The sequence below is a fragment of the Trachemys scripta genome, chromosome 5 (assembly GCF_013100865.1).
Source record: "Trachemys scripta elegans isolate TJP31775 chromosome 5, CAS_Tse_1.0, whole genome shotgun sequence".
Classification (NCBI taxonomy): domain Eukaryota; kingdom Metazoa; phylum Chordata; order Testudines; family Emydidae; genus Trachemys; species Trachemys scripta.
The window spans coordinates 23436887-23452280 of NC_048302.1; the positions used below are offsets into that span (position 1 = coordinate 23436887).

At 43.5% G+C, this 15394-nt stretch overlaps 1 protein-coding gene across 6 annotated transcripts in view; it reads left to right on the forward strand.

Moving 5' to 3' along the window:
* The first annotated feature begins 8944 nt into the window (after positions 1-8944).
* The window catches only part of KLHL8 (kelch like family member 8), a 36646-nt gene continuing 30196 nt past the window's right edge, over positions 8945-15394 (forward strand). For 4 of the 6 annotated variants that reach the window (XM_034771454.1, XM_034771453.1, XM_034771457.1 and 1 more), the window contains exon 1: positions 8945-9097. The gene's annotated coding sequence lies outside the window, so the exon portion shown is untranslated. Of the gene's footprint in view, positions 9098-9125; positions 9194-15394 lie in introns of those variants that run through there. The other 2 variants (XM_034771458.1, XM_034771456.1) reach the window with 2 other exon arrangements.

Genomic DNA, 15394 nt, shown 5'->3' on the forward strand with positions numbered 1-15394 from the left:
TATTCCTTCAAAGCTAGAGAATGAGCTGAACTCACACTTTATCAACTGAAATAAGGAGACTGGTCAGATTTCCATTGCCTAAACACAATAATTCCTAACCCGTGTAATTTTGGCTACCGTAAATATCAAGAGTAATCATAGAAGTGTAGGACTGGAAGGGACCTCAATAGGTCATCTAGTCCAGTCTCCTGCACTCAAGGCAGGACTACATAATAACTAGACCATCTCTGACAGCTATTTGTCTAACCTGGTCTTAAAAACCTCCAGTGATGGAGATTCCACTACCTCCATAGGCAATTTGTTCCTGTGCTTAACCACTCTGACAGTTAAAAAGTTTTTCCTAAGGTCCAACCTAAACCTCCCTTGCTGCAACTTAAACCCTTGTCCTATCATCAGAAGTTAATGACAATTTTTCACCCTCCTTCTAAATCTTTTTTGAACTTGAAAACTGTTATCTTGTCCACCCTCAGTCTTCTCTTCGCCAGACTAAACAAACACAATTTTTCAATCTTTCCTCATAGGTCATGTTTTCTAGACCTTTCATTATGTAATTTCATGAGGAGTTTTCTGGTTCTACCATTCCCAGAAAACTACGCAACATGATTTAAAACTAAGTGTGATCATTTCTACAATGGGTACTGGCCTCTTACTAATACATGATTATTTATTTATTACAGAAGAACAATAAGTTATTACAATATTACATTGTCCTCAAAACTGTCCTCAGAATTTGCAGTCAAAGTCCCTCCGCATACAGTTGCTGCTGGTAGCGGCTCCAGAAGCTATGAAAGACTCCCTCAACTTCCTATTATCATAAAGCTTATTACACATTGCAGGAAGAGGATTCCCCTTACAAGTCACTACTCTCAAGGCACTAATCAATGTGTGCTTTTGGGGCAGGAAGCAAACCCCTCACCAAACCCCTCTAACAGAATCAAACTAAACAATGGAATCTTTGTGGGCCTGTTGACGTCACCAGGCATTACCATCACCCTAGGTGACTCAGGAGGGTGGAAAATCACAAGTGTCAATGAAGCCTTCCTGCACTAGGCCTGAACCAAACTCCTTCCATGTTTAAACTCTAATCGACCTCAAAAGCCAGGTGCAAGTGGAATGTGTAAGCAGCCTGCTATCAGTGGTAACCCCCCTTACCAGTACCAAGCAGTAATAATGAGGCCTGCATACCACTGACCGAAGGAAAGATAGTAAATCAAAGGAAGGGGACAAGATAGTAATTCAAGGAGACTTACTAACGAGTTGAATTTATAGCTGCCAACCTAATCTAACTGCTTAAATGTAATTGCTATTTGCCTAGTAATTGTTACCAGGGATGGGAGGGGTAGAGAGAGAGGGGAATGGGGGGGGTAGAAGGGGTGGGGTAGTGGGGGGGGGGGGGGATGGGGCTTGACTGCAAAATGTATAAAAGAAGAAAAGCTGTTTCTGTTAACGTGCTTGATTTGAGACGTGCCAGTCTCCTTGCACCGCTTTGAGATCTCAAATAAACTTTGCTTGCTTCTCCACCTGGTGTGTTCATTGACGCGAAGCACACCGGGCAACGAATCCACTGTTGCTGTCCTCGAGCACACCTGTGCTGGCAACAGGCCTAAAGCGTGATCTAACTCTCATTGAAGTCAATGGGAGTCTTTCCATTGACTTCTATGAGAATTGGATCAAGGCCATCCATACATAACATGCAATATTACCAATGTTCTAATAACTAGAATCAAGAACACAAAGGCATTACTTTATTATCTGAGATAGTAAACTGCCCAGTGCTTCCTGCCCACTCCCTCTAGAACAGGGCAAGCAGCTGGCACCAACCACCATCTCATTAGGGAGTTGGGAGGAAAGGGTACTTAAATCCGAATCTATTAAACCACCACCATCTAATTGCAACCTCTATTATAGAGCTAAGCTGTTGCAATTCAATGACGATGATGCATGTGGGGTTCTGCTCCATTATCTTGCACGGGATCAATGTCAGGCTGACAAACCTATAATTACTCAGGTCATCCCATTTATCCTTTTTAAAAATTGGCACAACATTAGCTTTCTTCCAGTTTTCTGGAACTTGCCCTGTGCTCCAAGACTTACTGAATATCAGACTTAGCAGTCTGGGTCTTAAGTCTGCAGCATGTAACTGGAATAGAACATACAAATATTGAACCAGGGGTTTTTTTGGCTGGTTGGTAAATATGGGATTTTATTATTGTTTACTATTTTGTAATAAGTAATTCTCATTATGATTCCAAAACCAGGACCTTGAATCAGGGTAGTTACCAAAGTAGATTTATCTTTAGAAATGTCAGAGAACTTTTGCTCTGTTTGAGTCTGTCTGTAACTTCCTTCCCCTCCACATGCCATCTCAGCTAACAATTCAGATTTGCAAGTCAAGTCTGAATCAAGTTATCAAATCCTTGCCATGCCACTCCAGAGGCATAGAGTCTGACTATAGCTCTGAGGTCCGGACAGTCTCTAAATCCAGACAGACACAAACAAACCCTGAAGGAGGAGAAACCCATGAGCAGCAGCCTCTGCAAAATTCTAAAACCAATCCTGTGAATACTAGTGTGATCACAGTGGACAGAAGTAAGTGACATTTGGGATGGGGTGGGACAGGCCTGAAAAAATATTTTGCAAGCTCACCCAAAACTGCTAAGGCTGTCTGTGCTTCCAACAATGAAAAAGCTCTTTAAAACTTTGGGAGAAAGGAAACATACTACAATATGTGCCAGCCTCTCACTATGAGAAATGACCACTAAAGCCAGGTCTTCTGCATTACCACTGTGAAATTGTCCTTTACACAGATACTTAACATGTAACTCTGGGCACCGCTGTCATACCAATGAAGTTATTGAAATTGAACAATATTTTTGCATAAGAATCAAGAGACTGGTCAGTTCCTAGTAGAAAGACAATCTTTGAACTCATAGACTAATTACAAAAACCTTCCTCAGGTAGTGCTTGATAAAAAATTGGAACTGGCATAAAAGGATTAGCCTCTTTCGTGTAGAACTGTCAGTCCTTACTAACTCCTGTTCTTCTCCTGTCGGACAAGACAAAGCAAACTACAGCCAGAGCAGTTAATGTCAGCAATGCTATGTGAGAGCCCACAGTTTGCAGCAGCAGCAGCACACAGCATACATGCTTTTGCACCGTCAGCTTAAACTGGGAGAGCAAAAATAATCTCAGCTCGCCTATTGTTTAATGGCAACAGAGTAAAGTGCACATTTCGGCTTTTCTAGTAAAGCATAAATTCTCAAACTTTTTAATTCAGCATATTATTTCATACAAGGAAAAACTTGAGGGGCAACCACTTCCCCTCCTGACATTTCATTCTTCTACGGCTTGGTTCTCAAAGTGTTTTATTATCTGGACCATCGCCCAGACCACAATAAGAACCACTGTTATAAAGTAGCATGATCATTTTCTGTCCTTACAATTTCCAAATGACTTCTAAAAGAGAAAAAAAGAACAGTCCGTCTACTGTGCTACCCTGTAACATAAAATATAAAGTCTGAATTAAATGAAGAAAAGCAAGGAAATCCAAAGATAAGGCTGATGCTTTGTTACAAACTAACTCTTTTTGTTTTTACATTTAACTTTCAAAAATCCAGTGCCATATTTTTGTAGGGTGATAGCAACCAGGGAGGGAAAAGACTTTTGATCTATAATCAAGTCTATTCACCTGCAATAGTTGGATACAGTATGAAGACAGATGGTTATCAGATATTACATTTATCATGGACTTAATCGTCATTGAGGATTAGAGTCTTTAATGTGGTTGATGAAATGTGGTTTCAAAAGGGTGTTTTAAAAACCTGGACTATAAAAATGTACCCACGTATGGCTTAGGGTATGCACAGTACACTATTTTCCACTAAGTTTTGAATGATGTACTGAGGTATGGAATTCATATATACTGATATGCAAGTGTGCATATACTTGGAGTGAAGCACAGCATAGCGGTATTAATTTATAATAATAATAATAATGGAGATATCCCATCTCCTAGAACTGGAAGGGACCTTGAAAGGTCATCGAGTCCAGCCCCCTGCCTTCACTAGCAGGACCAAGTACTGATTTTGCCCCAGATTCCCAAGTGGCCCCCTCAAGGATTGAACTCACAACCCTGGGTTTAGCAGGCCAATGCTCAAACCACTGAGCTATCCCTCCCCCCAATGATTATGTATTCAAATAGAGATGTTATGTAGTTATTTGAGTGAGCTATAAATCTAATTTCTTGTATTGCTGCTGCTTATGTGGCCTTCCTCTCCTCTGCTTTAGTATCATCCTTCTGACTCTAACTGGCTTCCTGTTTTTCCCCCCACATAAAATCAGAGCTCGGGGTTTTCACCATTAAGCCCCTACATAATTTTAGCCCCATCTACATTTCTAGTCTTCTTTCCTCTCTCTCTTACCCCCTATGTTCATGTCAATCTTTTTTGCTTATTGTTCCATAAATCTTTCCTTGCCTTCTGCCTTTTTTGTGCTGCCCCATAGGATTCTTGTCCAGCGAGCACTTTATTTTTCCTCCTTCTAATCCGGTTTTAAAATCCATTTCTTCCCTGAATTCTTCTTGTATTGGCCTCACCAGCAATGACTCCAGGCATACCTGCATCTGATCTGTTGTCCTATGTCTATTTTGTCTATGACAATGATAAGCTGTTTGGGAGAGAGACCGTGTCTTCTGTTTTTTGACAGAAGACATGACTTACATGCATGTACGACTTACCTAAATAATAAATAAAATGACAACAGTAGGAAAGATTCCTGTGGACTTTAATGGAAGTTAGATCGGGCCTTAGCAGCAATGAAGCCAAAATGGATACCCTCCTTTATCCCTTTCACATGCAAATATTTGGCAGAGCATGTGGCTGCAGTTGTAAAGCTGCCTTGATGACAAAGTACAACATTTTGTCACAAATTTTATTTTTAATTTAGAGTAATATTTTCCCAAGATCTTGTGGATTCATAGAGCTAGATTCCTTGAAGATGGCTAAAGAATGAGGCAGGTGAACAAACTTTTGACAGATTGTTCCAGATACAGGCATCTTGGAGCAGTGAATAATACCCTATTTCCTGCCCCAACTTTGTTCCCAGAGCAAAGACAGAACAGCCCTTCACAACTGCCCTGGAGGGACAAAGAGGGAGAGGTAGTTGCTTAAGTACCTCAGGCCTTGATTATTAATATTGTTAAAATTATTTCATAATGCAACATGATGCCATGTAGATTATGATAGCATCAAATGAATATTTAATTATGAAATACACCTATAAGAAAGAGGAGTTTCCACCCCACTTTGAACAGAGGATACACACATTGGATATAGTTCAACCTTGTCCCTTTTCTGCAATTTGCCTTTATTGTTAACTTATTCAACAATCAAACATAACATCGGTTTAAGCTTTCATCCCTATATTACCTGTCCCTAAGGTTTCTCCGTGCAGGGCTGCTTCTGTCCCAGCCTCTAATTCCCTCTGCACCAAACTCAAACCCCTATTGTACTCCTAGAGTGGAACTAATTGAACATGCCTGATCCAACTTCATAGTAACCCATCAAAATTATCTCTATGCAGGATTCAAGCATTAGAATGACCCCACAGAAGAGTTCACAATCCCCATAGTGGGTCCTAAACATCCACCATCCTACTACAATATCATAATATGAAATCTGAGAAGTCCATTACATCAGAAAGACTAAACAACATCTAGGAGGAAGTTGTCACGTGCACCCTGGAAGGACACCGCAGAGTTTTCTTCTAAAGCATTGTTCTGTTTCAGAGGTTCAAACTAAATAGCCATAAAAGAAATTCCAGTAGAATACATTACAGTCTTCATCTGGTCTTTATGATCTCTCCTGACTTTTGTTGGTTCCTACTGCAGTTCCAGTAGGTGTTCAAATACCTGAGTGATGAGAAAGGTGTAAATGTCTAGCGAGAAAGAGATAAATACACACAGGAATCAGTAACCCTGTAGTGGGGTATTCCTGCCTTTTAAGCCCAGAGGGGGCTAGATGATGACCATGTGCCAGGAATATGGGCACAAATGAAGGCCTAGGAAGTGACCAAAGCCAGAGCAAGAAGAGAGGAAGTAGCCCCAGGGAATTAGTGGTTCAGGGGGTAAAACTCAGCCCACTGTCTTTTTAAGGGTTCAGGACCAGGAATCCTGTGGTGTAGAATAGGGCAAGGCTCCCCTCTTTCTCAATCAACCAGAACAAGCCCTCAGAAGGAGGGCAATATATATGCTGCCATCTCCTTCAGAACAGGGAGATGGTGGTAGGAGGAGGAAATCTATTTGCCTGCTGACCTATACAAAGTAAAAGAGCGGAGTGTGAAATAGGGACCAGCTAGAAAGAAACTGGCTGAGGCCTGCAGTTGGTAGGAATTGCAACCCAGACCCAGCAGAAGAGCTATAAATTCCTGATACAAGGAGGGAGAGAAAGAGGCTGTTTGTATTCTATTCCATCTCTGGGTGGAGTGCTGTGAATTCCTGAGCCAAGGAAAGAAACAGCTTTTATCCTACTCCTGTTCTTGGAGAGTCCTGTGGACTGCTGATGCAAAGGGAAAAAGGTTGATTGAGTTATAACCCAGCTCTGAGAGAAGGGCTGGAGAAGGAGGACTCCAGACCCTAGTAGAGTATGGTTACCAACCCTCCAGAAGTGGCCTGGAGTCTCCCAGAATTGGCATCGATCTCCCGGTGATTATGAAAGCAATCTGGGAGATTTTAATAGGATATTTTAAGAAAATGATATTATGTCATGGGGAATCTCCAAGAATAACTTCAGTCCGAGTTGGCAATCCTATAGGAGAGGGAATTATTTTAATTGTGACCTAGCTCTGGAGGGTAGGCTGTAAACTTGTATTCCCCAGAGAATGGGGGACAGAGTTATTACCCAGCAAGGACCCAAACCTCCACACTGATGCATAAAGACTTTGGATCAAGAAGTTTGAAAAAGAAGGAAACTGACGCAGCGTACCTGCAGAGCTACCTCAGGGTTTAAGGCAGTGCACTGGAGTCAGTGACTCTACAATAAGTCTTAAGAACTAACAGATCTGTTGTTTGCTGAGTTCCAAAATTTTGTTGCCAGCAGGGCCGGATTAACTCTCCTGTGGGCCCACACCTATTAGATTTTGTGGGGCCCCTGTATACAAGTCTTTTTTCCTAATTTAAAACAAAATGATCAAAATTATGGCATCGTGGCTATTCATCCTATACTAAACTTGCCTTTTAATTAACATAAAGCCATTCTGTGGTTACATTTCATTCTTAAAATGTAGAATGTAGTTAAGTTAATTCAAAATAGCCTATTTCTTACCTTAGAACAGCTGTTATATTAGTTTCTTTCTGGGAGGGAGTTTGGGAGCAGGAGGGGGCTCTAGTCTGGGGCTGAGCGTTGGGGTGCAGGACAGGGTGAGGGGTAAAGGCTCTGGGAGCGAGTTCGGTACAGTAGGGGATTCTGACCTGGGACAGGGGGTTGGGGTTTAGGAGTGGGTGCGAGGTGTAAGCTCCAGTGGGGAGGTGCTTACCATAGGTGACCAAGTGTCCTTTCTCCCACCTGTATATTAACAGATTCAACATCTTAGATCAACAGTCCACTAAGGAGTGAGAGTTCATATACTATGTCATATATGTAGCTCTGAGCTTCCCCTCCAAACACATCCTCTAACAAAACCACAGAAAGCAGACTTGAGGTTTATGGCCTCATGTAACTTGATGTTCCACAATCTAGTCACACAGAACCTGTATTTCTTTGCTGCATGCGAAAGCTGGGGAGATTGAACATAGCCTTTTTAGAGCTCACAAGCTGAGACTGTCTACCTTGGTCAACATAACTAGTTCATAAGCATCACAGTTGTTCTCAGAAACCTTTGGAAAAAGAGGGTTTTACCCTATTCTTTAGCGTAGTGCATTTTCTGCCTCAATACCTGTAATTTATTTCTGTGTACATAAGGGGTTTCCCTTTGGGATTTTACTGTGGGATAATTTCCATATTTCTCCTTCTCTGTTGTTGCACTTCCAGGTACTTAGGTGGGGCTCTAGCTACATTAATAAAAGCCAAAGAGCTAGGGTTGCCAGGCGACTGGTTTTCGACAGGAAGGCCCAGTCGAAAGGGACCCTGGTGGCTCCGGTCTGGTCGGTGGCACAGCGGGGGCTGAGTGCTAAGGCAGGCTCCCTGCCTGCCCTAGCTCCGTGCGGCTTGCGGAAACGACCCCAGGTCCCTGAAGCCCCTAGATGCATGGGCACCCAGGGAGGCTCTGTGCGCTGTTCTTACCCTGAGTGCCGACTCCGCAGCTCCCATTAGCCGTGACCCATGACCAATAGGAGCTGCGGTGGCGGCGCCTGAGCCTGCTGCTACTAAAGTTACAGGAAAACCATTAAAATGGCTTAATTGAATCAGGGTCAGCAGCACCCTAGTTTCTGTGTGTGTCTTTTAAGCATAGTCAGGCCAACTTTCCAAAGGTGCAATTCCTGGCTTACGCATATGCAAAGGTGCACACTCAGGTGGTTGTGGTTATTAAGCGGGCAGCGGTTGTGCAGGTGTGGGCATGCAGAAAAACGGTGCTTCGCAGAGCTGGCCTGTGGAGGGCTTGCAGCGTGAGGACCTTTGGAAAGATGGAAAAACCCTGGCACAGAAGCAGCCGGGCAATGTAGATTTCCTCGCCTCGTCCCCGTAAGTTGTCAGGAGGAGACTTACAACTACATTTCCCAGGGGGCCCTGCAAGAAAGCCCCAGTCGCTCCAATTCCCCTCCCCCAGCCATGATTGGCGCGTGCGCAGGAGTCCGTGCCGCGTGTGTTTTGCGCCCCCAATCACCTCGCGCCTCGGTGGGACTGCACATGCGTACCAACCAACTAACACGGCTACCGCGCTGATACTTAACCCTGTTACAGGTACGCATGCGCCAGATAGCTCCCGCACCCCCACAAGCCCCGGGGTTGTGATGCGCGCGCACAATCTTGCCCTTCCCCGCCCCCTGTTCTAGGGCGGTAGGGTGCCTGCACGGAAGGCTGCGGCGCGAGGCTCCGTGGCTGCCGGCTTTGGGCTTTGCTGCCCCGTGCGGTTGCGTCGGCGCTGAGAGGCCGGCGCGCGACAGGTAACGGCCGGGCGCAATGGCCCCACATAGGAGCGCCCCTGGGCTCGCGAGCGGCGGGATACGGGATCGAGGGGCGGGGTTTGCCGAGGGGACGAGGTGAGCGGTGGATTAGAGAGGAACCTGTGGAGAACTCCGGGGGCGTATTGCCGGGAGGGCGGGCGGGCAGCCCGGGAGCGGCGGGTGGCTGGGGAGGGGGCTGGATGTGGATCGGGAGGCGGTGTGCGGGGCTGTGGGGAACGGGGTGTGCGGGGCGGGGGGGAACGGGGTGTGCGGGGCTGGGGGGAACGGGGTGTGTGGGGCGGGGGAGGGCCGGCTGAGGTCGTGCATCTTTGTAAAATTACTTCCTTTTGCAGCTGCAGGTTACGCGTCTGTCTATTGTGACATAGCAAACCCCACATTTTGACCATAAGGGGGTTAATACGTTATTGTCATGCATCATACCATTTAGCACTTTACGAGACTTCACATTTTCCACTGATCACTCCATTTGAACGTTCGAAGTATTTAACTAGTCAACTTATTTCTCATAAACATGAAACTTCCTCTTCCTGGAAAGAATCTGGCTATCATGCAAATACTGTGGCAATAAAATACTATAGTAATGTAACATGTTATGAATGCTCTAATTAGAGCTGAACTGCTGGCCTCAAATTGCTGCTGCCCCTTGGTTACAGGGCTAAATCCTGTATTACCCCTGCTAGCAGCCAGACCAAGATCCAGGGCACAATTTTTCTAAGTACAGTAAAGGCACATAGAGAGTCTGCCCTGAAGAGCTTACAAGCTAAGTAGGGTCTCAAGTATTAAACAAAAAATGTGTGTAATTTAGCGCGGAAAAGCTAAATCAGAAATAATACAAACTTTTCTTTCCATATGCTTAAGTTAGTAGTCATTTTTATATGTCTGAGTATTGAATTCCACAGTCCCAGTCTGGTTCCTGTGAACACTGTCTAGTGCTGCCCTGGTTAATAGTTTTTATACAGTATAGACGGCCCCTGGTTATGCAAACCCAACTTACGCAAACCTGCACTTAGGGAAAAAGTTCCATAAGCTAGAAATAGGAGTGTGTGGTGGTTGTGTTTTTTGTTGTTTGTTTTTGCGCGTAATGGTCGGGTACACATTTCCGACTTACGCAAAATTCGAGTTATGCAAGGCATTCTGGAACGGAATGCTTGTATAAATTGGGGAGCATGTGTATAGCAGGTGTGACAGGTCATGGTTATGAAGAGAGACAGTTTCATGTAGCTAGGGCCAATTGCATGGTGGTCTTGGAATATGAAGACAAAGTTCTAATTGGATTCTGGCTTTAACATGGAGACAGTGCAGCGCATGCAGCACAGAGGTGATGTACCTATATTGAGCTGTATTAGTCAGCATTCTGTATTGGCTAAAGCTTTCTTGGAAGTATGTTGCATTCTTAGATCTGAGTTGTAGTAATTGAGCGTTAGTCATGATTGCATGATTCATCGTGTCTAAATCTAACGGGATGGTGTGCAGTTTTCTAGCTCACTGAAGATTTAGAATAACAGGTCTAATCACGCAGAAGCATAACAGAATCCCTACATACCAAAACTAATGTATCCAGCCAGTAATTCAAATCAGTACAAAATACCCCTTCACATCCATAATCTCAGCTCTTCCACAAAAGCCCTACTAATTAGATGGTGTTATTTCCAATGATAATTCTTCACAGCAAGAGATAGATCTGGAGTTGAATGGAACACTTCATCCTATGTTGTCTCACTACCTCCCTTACTGACTTCATGTAGGTGTTTGAATATGGTAGAGAACATGATTGTTCATCTTCCAGAATCCAAAAAAAGTTCAAACATGAGTCTCTGGGTGCAGTCTGAGAGGAAGAACTTGAGTTGTTTCAGATTATTTCCATTCATTCCTGCAACCTCTTTGAGAGGCAAGAGAATTTGATGACTGTTGGTATCAAATGCAGAGAGGTCCAAGAAGATGAGAATGGCCTTATCTTGACAGTGGCCTAGAGGAGGTTATTGGCTAGAGCACACAGTGCTCTTTGTGCACCATGCCTTGACAGAGATACAGGATGCATTGGGAAGTAGTTTTTGTTTTTTCAGTTAGTTGGCGTATGAAGGGAACTTTAATACTGGATGCTCACCATTGTCAAGTGATAGTTTCTTTAATAATGGTCAGGCTGTTGTTCGTGTGTTTGTGCGTGTGCCATAGGTAGGGCCCTACCAAATTCACAGCCATGAAAAATACATCATGGAAATCTGGTCTTTATGTGCTTTTACTCTATACTATACAGATTTCATGGGGGAGACCAGTGTTTCTCAAATTCAGAGTCCTGACCCAAAAGGGAGTTGCGGGGACAGGGGAGGGGTCATAAGGTTCTTTTAGAGGGGTCACGATATTGCCACCCTTACCTCTGCGCTGCCTTCAGAGCTGGGTGGCTGGAGAGTGGTGTCTGTTGGCTGGCGAGTAGCAGCTCTGAAGGCAGCACCGTGCCAGCAGCAGCACAGAAGTAAGGGTGGCTGGCAGGGCGCTGCCTTCAGAGCTGGGCACCCGGCCAACAGCCGCCACTCTCCGGCCACCCAGCTCTGAAGGCAGTGCAGAAGTAAGGGTGGCAATACTACAACCCCCCCCCCCCCCCACAATAACCTTACGACAACCCCCCTCCCCCAACTCCTTTTTGGATCAGGACCCCTGCAATTACAACACTGAAGTTTCAGATTTAAATAACTGAAATCATGAAATTTACGATTTTAAAAATCCTATGACCATGAAATTGACCAAAATGGACCATGAATCTGGTAGGGCCCTAGCCATAGGATGGGAGGCAAGATTCCCTGAAAGAAGACATTTTCAGCTCTCCTCCCCCTTTTGTAGGGACCTTAAATTATCTGAACCTTTACCAGCCAGGAAAGCAGATGCTGGCGGCAGCCCCAATTGCTGTTTGTCCTGGATTGCTATTTTGTGAATGGCTTGAATTTTTGGAAGGCGGGATTTTCTGATTCTGTGCTCAGTTTGACTTTCCTGGTGTCCATGAGACTGTCCTCAATATTTGTGGTATCTGAAATAAATTACTTATTTCAACCTACAGATATGAAAGACGTGTCCACAGCTGTAGGGGCTCTGATTATGTATAATAAAAATCCAAACAGAATTAGCTACCCAGAAGCTTAAGTGAATACTGGTGCACTGGGTATTCTTACTGACTTGTTAGCTAATGGAATACTCTATCACAATCATATCCTCAGTCCTTCTCCAAAGCCCTAGCAAATAGATGATAGCAGTAATTCCTCACAGCAAGAAGGGTTCTGAAGTTGGGTGGAAGTTGTCTGTGTTTATGAAGAGGTTTTATGGCTGAACAAGTTTTGCAGGCATGTCTTTGTAGTCCCTAAGCCAAGGTAAAGAAGTAGGTTCCTTTTGGTGCCTTCATAGTTGTGGCACAGGATTGTAAAAATTCCTTGTGGAAAAATGAGTCTGTTTCTGACCATGCTTTCCACTACAGATGCACAGATTTTCTTTTTCTTCCTTCCGTTCTTGCTTTGTCTGCCAGCAGTTATCCAAGAACCAAGATATTTGTGTGGGCAGTGGCCTGAGAGAAGGTGTTTGTCTGCAGTAGTCATCTGGGTTTCATTGTATAAAGAGATTAAATGTCCTTGGGTCGTGCCAAATATATGGACACTTTTTCTTTTACATTGTCTTATTAATGTAATTGTCTAATGCACAAAACGGTATTTCACAAATTCTGTTACACACACAGCTTCCTTTATATTGATTGAACGCTAGCTTGTTTTCATGTTGAGGAGTCTTAATCTGTATTCTGCAAGAAAATAAAGTGCTTCTCTTCTGTATATTTATTGTGAAAAGATTTAGTTGATTAATTCAGTGAAATGCTTAATTATTTTTTTGTTTAACTGTATGGGTTTCTTTGTATAAATCCAGCCACAAAATCTAATGCTTCTGGGGCTGGTAGAATGACAGTTCTTTTCTCAGGATTAATTCACTTATTTCAAGCTCAGTATCAAACAAAAAATAATTATTAAAATATACATTTCATGTTTTCTTTATGTATAAATAATCTATATCACTTGCTCTGTCCCCCTTCGCATTCCCAATTAGCATGGGGCTTGTGTAAATCTTTACTAAATCAGATTAACAGTTAACGGAAGAGTTTTGAGGTTTACATTAACTTATTTTTGTATAAGGTATACTTCCTCTTTTTTTGCTTCCTGACCTAGCTTTTTAATCAGCAACAGAGGGTCCTGTGGCACCTTTAAGACTAACAGAAGTATTGGAGCATAAGCTTTCGTGGGTGAATGCCCACTTCATCAGACGCATCTGATGAAGTGGGCATTCACCCACGAAAGCTTATGCTCCAATACTTCTGTTAGTCTTAAAGGTGCCACAGGACCCTCTGTTGCTGATTAAAAAGCTAGGTCAGGAAGCAAAAAAAGAGGAAGTATACCTTATACAAAAATAAGTTAATGTAAACCTCAAAACTCTTCCGTTAACTGTTAATCTGATTTAGTAAAGATTTACACAAGCCCCATGCTAATTGGGAATGCGAAGGGGGACAGAGCAAGTGATATAGATTATTTATACATAAAGAAAACATGAAATGTATATTTTAATAATTATTTTTTGTTTGATACTGAGCTTGAAATAAGTGAATTAATCCTGAGAAAAGAACTGTCATTCTACCAGCCCCAGAAGCATTAGATTTTGTGGCTGGATTTATACAAAGANTCTGATGAAGTGGGCATTCACCCACGAAAGCTTATGCTCCAATACTTCTGTTAGTCTTAAAGGTGCCACAGGACCCTCTGTTGCTTTTTACAGATTCAGACTAACATGGCTACCCCTCTGATACTTAGCTTTAATCAGAGGATGAACAGTGAACAGCTGCTTCTTGGTTGCACTCTGAACTAGATAGTTGCATTCTCCTCCTCCTTCCTTAATTTTCCCAGAGCATGTCTACACTACAAACTAAAATTGACCTTTGTTAGGTCAACTTAGAGCCACCACAATAATTACTGCAGTCCACATGTCCATGCTGCCCTCCTTCTGTCATTGGTACGTGTCCTCACCAGGAGTACTTCCACCAACTTAAGAGGGGCTGTATGAGGGGTTGAGAGCCCAGGCTCTCAGCAATGTGCAGTTTTCCTCCAGGAGCCCAGGCAGCTGCCCCCCTGGCAGGGAACCTCGGTGCTGCCTTGGGGAGTCCAGGGGCGACGGGGAGTCAGGGCCGCTGGGCAGCCCAGCTCTGAGGTGGGAGCACAGGCAGCAGCCCAGCTGGGGACCAGCAGCCCAGTTGACAGCTGGGGTCTAGCTGGAGCCTCCCCACAGTGACAGCCAGAGCTGTGAGCAGTTTTCTTGTCAATTTCACGGCTCCAGCATGACAAGAATAACAGCCAACAGCCCATGTTAGTAACCACAGTGTCTACAGGGACACTGCGTTGCTCTAACTACACAGACATAAGCTCTACGCCTCTTGTGGAAGTGGAGTTGTGTCAGTGTAGTAGGGTACTTACATCTGGGGGGGAGCAGGGCTGTAGTGTGTACACTGACCTAATTAGATCTTATGCCTTATGTTAAACCTAACTCTATAGCGTAGAGTCTCTGTCCATCCTTTGGTTCAGCAAACAATCCGAGCCATGTCTCCTTTTAAGTTTTCTTGCTAGATCAAGGGACAATAGTTGAATTGTTTGTAATTAGTTAGCGCTGTTGTGAATATTTACACTACAGAAACTGTCCCGGGTGTGTGTTTCTACCTTTCCCAAGCATATTTTTTTGTCAGGCTGATTAATTTAAAGCTTATTAAATGTTCATGTTTGCTTAAATTTGAAGTGGTTTGACTAGAATGGCTAGTTCAATACTTGCTGAATACTGACTTTGAGGTGTATCTATTCTTTGAATCGGTCCAATTCTAAATGTAGGATACTTGTTCTAAGGCTGTACGGAGTTGAGTTTGGAGGAAGGGCAAGGTGGTGCACCTGAGGAGATCTGGCCCATTATCCTGAATGTATTTATAAGCCTGATATTGGAAGGAAAAAAGACAAAATTTCTTCTCGATGTGTTGGTGGGGGTAGGGTAACTTTCTTTCCTTGTCTTTGTCAGTTTGTTTTTAATTTAATTTTTTTTCACCCAGTCTGTTATGAATATATTGAGATTCGGCTAGAAAACTTTTAATTACTGAGATCTGAAAGTTCATTGCTATTTCTTTACTGTTAAAATTGCTTTCTCTTCCATAAGGATTTTGAATGTCTCATGAGCAGACAGGTCCTCAATAGTTGTAGCTAGGTGGTGGTCAGTGCACATACT